The sequence below is a fragment of the Acartia tonsa genome, chromosome 5 (genome assembly GCF_053477335.1).
Source record: "Acartia tonsa isolate MP-2025a chromosome 5, ASM5347733v1, whole genome shotgun sequence".
NCBI classification, from domain to species: domain Eukaryota; kingdom Metazoa; phylum Arthropoda; class Copepoda; order Calanoida; family Acartiidae; genus Acartia; species Acartia tonsa.
Window position 1 is genome coordinate 45,404,676 of NC_137264.1, and position 7,303 is coordinate 45,411,978.

General features: G+C 33.8%; 1 long non-coding RNA gene across 1 annotated transcript; it reads right to left on the reverse strand.

The window, feature by feature from the left end:
• Nucleotides 1-603: 603 nt before the first annotated feature.
• On the reverse strand, nucleotides 604-2,084 carry LOC145319631 (uncharacterized). Its single transcript, XR_013879972.1, has 2 exons — nucleotides 1,930-2,084; nucleotides 604-869 (listed from the first exon to the last, which is right to left on the reverse strand). It is a non-coding gene; the product is annotated as an uncharacterized LOC145319631 (long non-coding RNA).
• Between the last annotated feature and the right edge of the window lie 5,219 nt (nucleotides 2,085-7,303).

Consider the following 7,303-nt stretch of genomic DNA (forward strand, 5'->3'; position numbering starts at 1 on the left):
TGATGCGCTAATAATAGTTATTTCTCGCATCGTATTTTAAACGGCTTTCCGCAAATAAAGAATATACATTCATAAGATTAAAACTAGTTTTTTAGCCCCGAGGTGCCGAAGGCACCGGCTAAAAAAATTGGTTTTAATCTAATGATTGTACATTTTTATATTCGTAGAAAGCTGGATATAATACGGTGCTAGACATAGTTTTTTCGTATGGATGAGAACCGGTTCCTATCCACCGGATTCGAATGAATACGAGAAAAACAATTCTAAAGTATTTTTTGTTTTGCCACTAGAACAATGGCTTTAAAAATACACGGATATTTAGACATGGGAATTAAGGTTGCTTATATAGTCTGCAGATGCGTTCCTCCATCTTGTCAAGTTAAGAATTGGTACAAAGTTATTAGTATAGTGAGTTGATGGTGGAGATAGTTTAGCCAGCTGGAAGAAATAGTTTATCAGGGTATGTAAGAATCTCTCACAACATCCAAGTATTTTTTATCCATTACTAGAGCTCAGTTTATAATAAGGGATAAGACAATGGTTGATAAATTGATGTACATCCCCAATAATGATACACAAAAATACCCCTTCTGTAGATTAAGATAAGTGGTTGAAATGTATTAATTAATTAACCAATCAAAATTATCAAAATTCTTCAACGTTGTTAAGTCAATGTTAAATGTTATTATAAAACTTTGGGGACAGTTCATTATCCCCTCTCTCTCTCTGGTTTATAATTCTCCATTGATGGTTGGATGGTTCATATGTTCAGATTTGCCAGTAGGATGGCGGGGGTCCAGGGTGGTGGAAAATAGAGGTCTCAACACTGTCGGATGATCCGGCTGATCCCTGATGCTCGGATGCTGTTTCTAAAACAAGAACAAATCATGGAAAGAAAACGAAGAAGCGGGATTCGGCAATTTTTCACATTAGCTTTTGATTGGTTATTTCAAGTTATTTTAGGTTAATGATTTCCCCGCAGGGTTAGGAAATTGGCCCCGTATGGGCAAAAGATACTGTGAAAATACTATAAAACCCACTACTTCGGTTTTTTACCATGATTTTTTAAATTATTTGTACTTTTCATTGTGATATTTTAATTTTAGGATATCCTTTTGAATAAATACTACAGTATGGCTTCGAAACCGATTAATATTCGTTTGATTAGAACCAGTTTTTAGCCATATAACGTAGAGACAAATTTCCACGAATATCAAAATAAAATTGATAAAATTAATACCATTTTTGTTAGTCACGAGGGGCTTATCATTATTAATCTTATACTTTATCATTTTAATATCCGCGGAAAGCTGTCAACAACACGAGGCAAAAATAACCAATCTAGATATTGCAATAACGCTCGTAAGTTATAGAGTAACTGCGCGTAACATCCATAAAAGCAAAGCACTGAAACGGTAGGACAAACAGACATTAACACTTATATAGTGTCAGAACTGAATAATCAGAATAAAAATATATAAGAGTCGAAGCAAAATTGTAAACAAATTTGATGAAATACTTCTTGATACAGGATAATGTTTATGGACATACTTACGTTTTTAGGACTTGATTATAGAGTTGCTTCGCTTATAACATTATACTTTGTTGTTCCAGGAATCAATATACCAAAAATCAGATCAATCGGATGATTAAATCTCATAAAAATTTGTTGTTAAAAAAGAAAAAAAATTAACATGTTTAAAATGGACGTACGGACATTTTGGTAATGATTAAAGAGTTGCTACGCTTTCTAAATCGTACCTAACTACTACAGGAATCTCCATGCAAAATTTGAAATAGACAGGATAATTCTAACATGCCTAAATTAGCGAAAAAAGCTATCCGTTACGGACGGACGTACGGACGGACCGGCCCTAATTATAGAAAAGCTTCGCTTTAAAAAAAAGTATAGTAGTAAATTATCAATACCTTTGTTCCATAAGCTTTTGAGGGATGATCAAAACCCGCGGCAACTGTGGGATGCACATATGCATTCTTACTGTAACTAGGGTGTATATATTCTGGCATTCTAATAATTATTTTATTTTGATGACTTATGTTATGATGTTAACTTTAACTTTATACTAATTACTGATAAGAAAATATCATTTTATTTATAGTAGTTTATGACGTCAATAGTTTAGGATTTCTTTATCTTTTATTGAATGGTGAAATTTTAAGACTTTTTTCGCATTAATTTTTATGATTAAAAAACTTTCTTGTCAGCAATTAATTTCTAACGCAATGATCTAGAATGTTTTATATTTAGTGATTTTTTAAAAACTAGCGGCTACTCGGCTACTTCTGCTCTGCTTTCCATTTTTTTTGTCTGTAGATTAAGATTTGAATAACTAATAAACCCATTTATTATTCCATTTATTTGGTACTAGGTAACCCCACGTGGTTAGAACACCATGCCACATGTATACATTCGTAGGGTTAGGTCCCCTTACATAAATTAGGTGAGCCCCCCCCCCCCCTTATATTTTTAATTCAATTTAAATATAGGGGAAATGGTTGTATTTTGAATTTATATAGTCATTTTTAGTGATAAATCTACTCTACAACTTTGGATTAACATGAAAATTTACAACTATAAAATGATTATAAGTTAAGTCTTAAAAAATTTGTAATAATTTTTTTTCTCTTATTTTATGAAAAATCACGAAACCTATCATTCATTTCACAAAGCCATCTAACTGATTTTTAAATCCACTAGCGGTTACTCTAAGACTCTAGGGCACCTAAGGTGAGAGGGGGAGAGGGAGAAGTCGACCCCCCTTTAAATTTTAAGATTTAAAAAAAAAAAAAAATATTTTTTATTTTATTTTATGGTTGCATGGGGAGTTATTTTTTGTATGATTGTGGAGGTACCCTCCCACAAAATAGTTTAAACTTTCACTGGACCTATATGAAGCTTTACAGTAAAGGAGAAACATATTGGTTCAGTGATTAGTGAGATCCTTCATTACAGCAAAAAAGCCTACTCCTTTATATAAAGGATGGAAATATTGTATGTAGCATTTTTAAAGCTAAATGCAAAGGCTTAAGGAATCTGTAATATGCCCCCTTAAAGCTTGAGGCGGGGTCATACGTAAGAATATAAAAAGAAACAATTTATGACGTATATAATAACTGGGAATTGTGTTATTTCAGCAAACAATTTATCCATCAGCAAAATAAGATTAAACGTCACAATTTTTCTTCTCAGCGATGCTATTCTATCAAAATAACAGCCTCAATGTATATTGTTAAATAATACTAGTGGTAAGGGATTCTTCCCTGTTTTTATTAGGGTAGTGGGTTTTTTGCAATCCCCCTTGCCCTTGCAATAGCCCAAACGTTCCCTAAACCAATGTAAATTTGTTGAATGATTGGTTCAGCCAATTATGAGATCTCAGTACTTGTTGATTTATCCCGAGCTTTGAGGATATAGTGGGTTAGGTTAGGGAAGAAAAGGTATTATACTCTTAGAAATTTTTTTTCAATATTGAAAATTTGAGTCCCCCCCCCCCCCCCCGACAGCGAACTATGAACTCTGGCCGCAGCGCTCGGCTCCCTAGCCTGCTTAGCCGCAGCGCTCGGCCCCCTTGCCTGCCTAGCCGCAGCGCTCGGCTCCCTAGCCTAAAACCTAACCTAACCTAAAATAGTTGTTCGTCTGTAATCGGGGGGGGGGGGGGGGGGAGGGGGGGTACAAAATTGAAAAAAATTGAAAAAAAATTTTCTAAGAGGATAACGCCAAAAATTTCATCCAACCTAGATAAGGCTTACCTAAAAAGTACAACCAGTTCAGACCAGAAATTTGTGATATCTTTAACTTGAGAAAAGAAAAGCCTTATATTGCTTTATACTTATGATAAAGTAACAGGATCTCTGTATGTCTGTATCGATATGGTTCTCCTCTAAAGGGTAGTCTCTCATAGGTCCAAGAAAAGTTAATAATCATTTTAAAGGAGGGTAACACAACCCTCCCTAGAGAAATCGCCCCTAAAAATGTCACCTCCAATTTTTTTTCTTTTTTTAAATCTAAAGTAATTTTTTTTTGTCAAAATCAACCACAACCCCTTAATTGCCCCTAGAGGCCTCTTGTAAATAGCTGCTTCGCACCTTGTAATACTTAAAATCTGGTATATTAGATGGCAAAAATCACGAAACCTTTCTTATACTTCATTTGGTGGGAACGTTGACTATCAGTTTTAGCGTTCTATCTTTTATCGGAGCCGAGAAAATTACGTTTCCCCTAAAACGTTTGAGACAGACTGACGGATGTTTCAAATCATAGAATTACAGCCAAGTAAATTACATTTCCCTTTACAATTTGAATGGCCTTTAAAGCAAAACAGACAGACTAACAGATAAGAAATTTTCAGCGACAGATTTTTCTATATATCCTATTATATAAAGTAGTAAATGTTTTTTGTCTGTCCCGAAGGATCTCGCTAACCGCTGAACCGATATTGTGTTCCTTTACAGTAAAGCTTCTTATAGGTCCTGGGAAGGTTTTAAACTATTTTTGGGGAGGGTGTCTTCACCCCCCCCCGTCCAAAAAAAAATATATTTTTCACATTTTTGAAACTCAAATTTAAAATGGGATGAGGTCGACTTTCACCCTTCCTACCTTAAGTGCCCCTAGAGGCTTCTAGGGGCGTAGCCGCTAGTATTATATAAAGTAATAAGCGTTTTTTGTCTGTCCCAAAGGATCTCGCTAATGAACCGATATTGATCTCCATTACAGTGAAGCTTCTGATAGGTCATGGGAAGGTTTTAAACTATTTTTGGAGAGGGTGTCTTCACCCCCCTCCCCACCAAAAAAATAACTTTTAAACTCTTTTGAAACTCAAATTTAAAATGGGATGAGGTTGATTTTTCCCCTTCCTAGCAGTGCCCCTAGAGACTTCTAGGGGCGTAGCCGCTAGTATTTTTAAACAGAGAGAGTGAGCAAAGAGCTGTTTATTATACAAGTCCCAAAAGTTTTATAACCTTGTTTTCTTATTCGTTGGCTTAACAACTTTTGGAACTACTACTGAATTATGATTGATTGGTTTATTTAGTTGGGTGCTCAAACGTTTCAACCACTAATTCTAATCTACATAAGGGTTAAATCTGTGTTTCATCATTGGGGATGTAAATCAAATTATCGGTCAATGTCTTATTCCTCTAGATCCCTGATATTTAAGTAACAGGATGTCTCTCTGTTTCTGTGTATGTGTGTGTACCGTTATATTTCTTCTTTTTAGCGAATCTACAGGTCAAGAGAAGGTTTAAAACTAATTTCTAGGAGAGAGTGTCTCAACCCATCTCACCTGGGAAAAACTACACCATCCAAAAAAATATATTTTCTTATAAAATTAAATTATGTAAAGACTTTAATACCCTTAGAAGCCTCTAAATAAGAGTAAAACATTAGAGGGAGAAAGGGTTAAATAACTGTATCTCCCCATAGCAACCGTCATGTGCAACCTTTCTATTGGGTCATTGAAAATCAACCAATGGTGTCGATAAAATTAACACAGCCAAGTAGCAGAAAAAAATTTAGAAGCAGACGAAAGAGGTCTTTGAAAAAAGAAGGGAGGTAGTTGTCTGTATATACATCTATAATATAAGTCTGTTGCCTCTGGGGGCGTAGCCGCTAGTATATAAAATATCAAAGAGTAAGTTTATGAAATGTCACCGCTATTATTATGATGATTATTTAACAATTATTTTTGTGTCAAATTTTCCCATGCTAGTTTTACACCCCACAGGCAAAACTGTCCAGGATTTAATGACCTTTCCAAAAATATCACAACTAAAGGATTCAGTAAAAAGACAAAAACCAATGGAAATTTTAGAATTTCAAATGATTAGATTAAAATATAACTACACGAAAGTTTTGTGCATTTTTAATTTTATTTAACAGACTAATATTTATTTATTGCATCGTATTATAGACAGCTTTCCGTGGAAATTGAAATGAAAAATATTCAGATTAAAATAAATTTTGTTAGCCTCGAGGGGCCGAACGTCAGGGGTAACACAACTGGTATAAATTTTATGATTTTTATTTTAATATTTGTGGAAAATTGTCTATAATACTATGCTAGAAATGATTTTTTCCCGTATGTCTGGTTCTAATCCAGTGGATATTAATCAGATTTGAAGCTATACTGGAAATATTAATATTTTATCCTGTATTTAAGCTGTTTTTCAACAAATTTACTTACATTTTTGTTTCGTCTTTCATACATTTATATTCTGCTTATTCAGTTCTGATGCTCCTAATGTTATCATCCTTGTTCTTACAGGATCTTTTATTGCATTTAACAACGATATTTATTTATTTTAGTAAAACTATTTCAACTAAATTTATTTAATTTCTCTAAACCCTTAGATTGCTGACCGAATACTTAAAACATTTTAATCAATAGACTTTTTTAAATCATAAAATTTTCTTTGTGTGTCCTATTACAGAGCTTTCTGTTTATTGTCTTGTGTATTACGTGACCCGTTTAAAGGTACAATTCCACTCAGCGGGGGAGGGGAAATTGGGCTATTTATTTAACTAGTCCCCAAAGTTTTATAATAACGTTTTTTCTTAACGACCTTGGTGACTTTAAATGAATTGCTATTGATCTGGTCATTTATTGGAGTGTCCAAATGTTTCAACCACTAATGAACAGAAGGGGCAATTTTTTGTATCATCAATAATGGATGTACATAATTTTCGGACATTGTCTTATACCTTTAGTTTCCTGAATTTTACTTTATGTAGAAAGATTTCAGTTTTAAAATGAAACTTTTAGCAATTTTTTTTTTGGGGGGGGGGGCTTTTTTTTTCCTAGGAGCGATATTTTTTTGAGGGGTTGATGGTACTTATGAACCTTGCCAGGACCTATGACAACGACATTGTAAAGGAGAACTATATGAAGTCAACGATTAGCGAGATTTTTTGGTACAAACACACACACACACAAACAGACAGACAAATATCCTGTTACTTTTATATAAGAAATTCTTTGTGGTATTGATAATGGGTGGAAACCACAGTAAATCATAACAAAAAATAGTTTAATCATTGAAGTTGGGTAAATGTAAATATTTTGTCTTATGTCCAATCGATAATCTAATATTAATTTTTCATCAAAGAACGTTTCCCAACTTTAGTTCTTTTTTTAACCCATTAGTGACGAGCTCCAAAAGTTCAAAGTTTTGATTAAACAGGGTTCAACAAAAGTGATCATTTTACAACCACTACTTACTAAAAACACCGACCAGCTATTTCTAAAAAGGTTCAAAGCTTTGATTAAACGGGGTTCAACAAAAT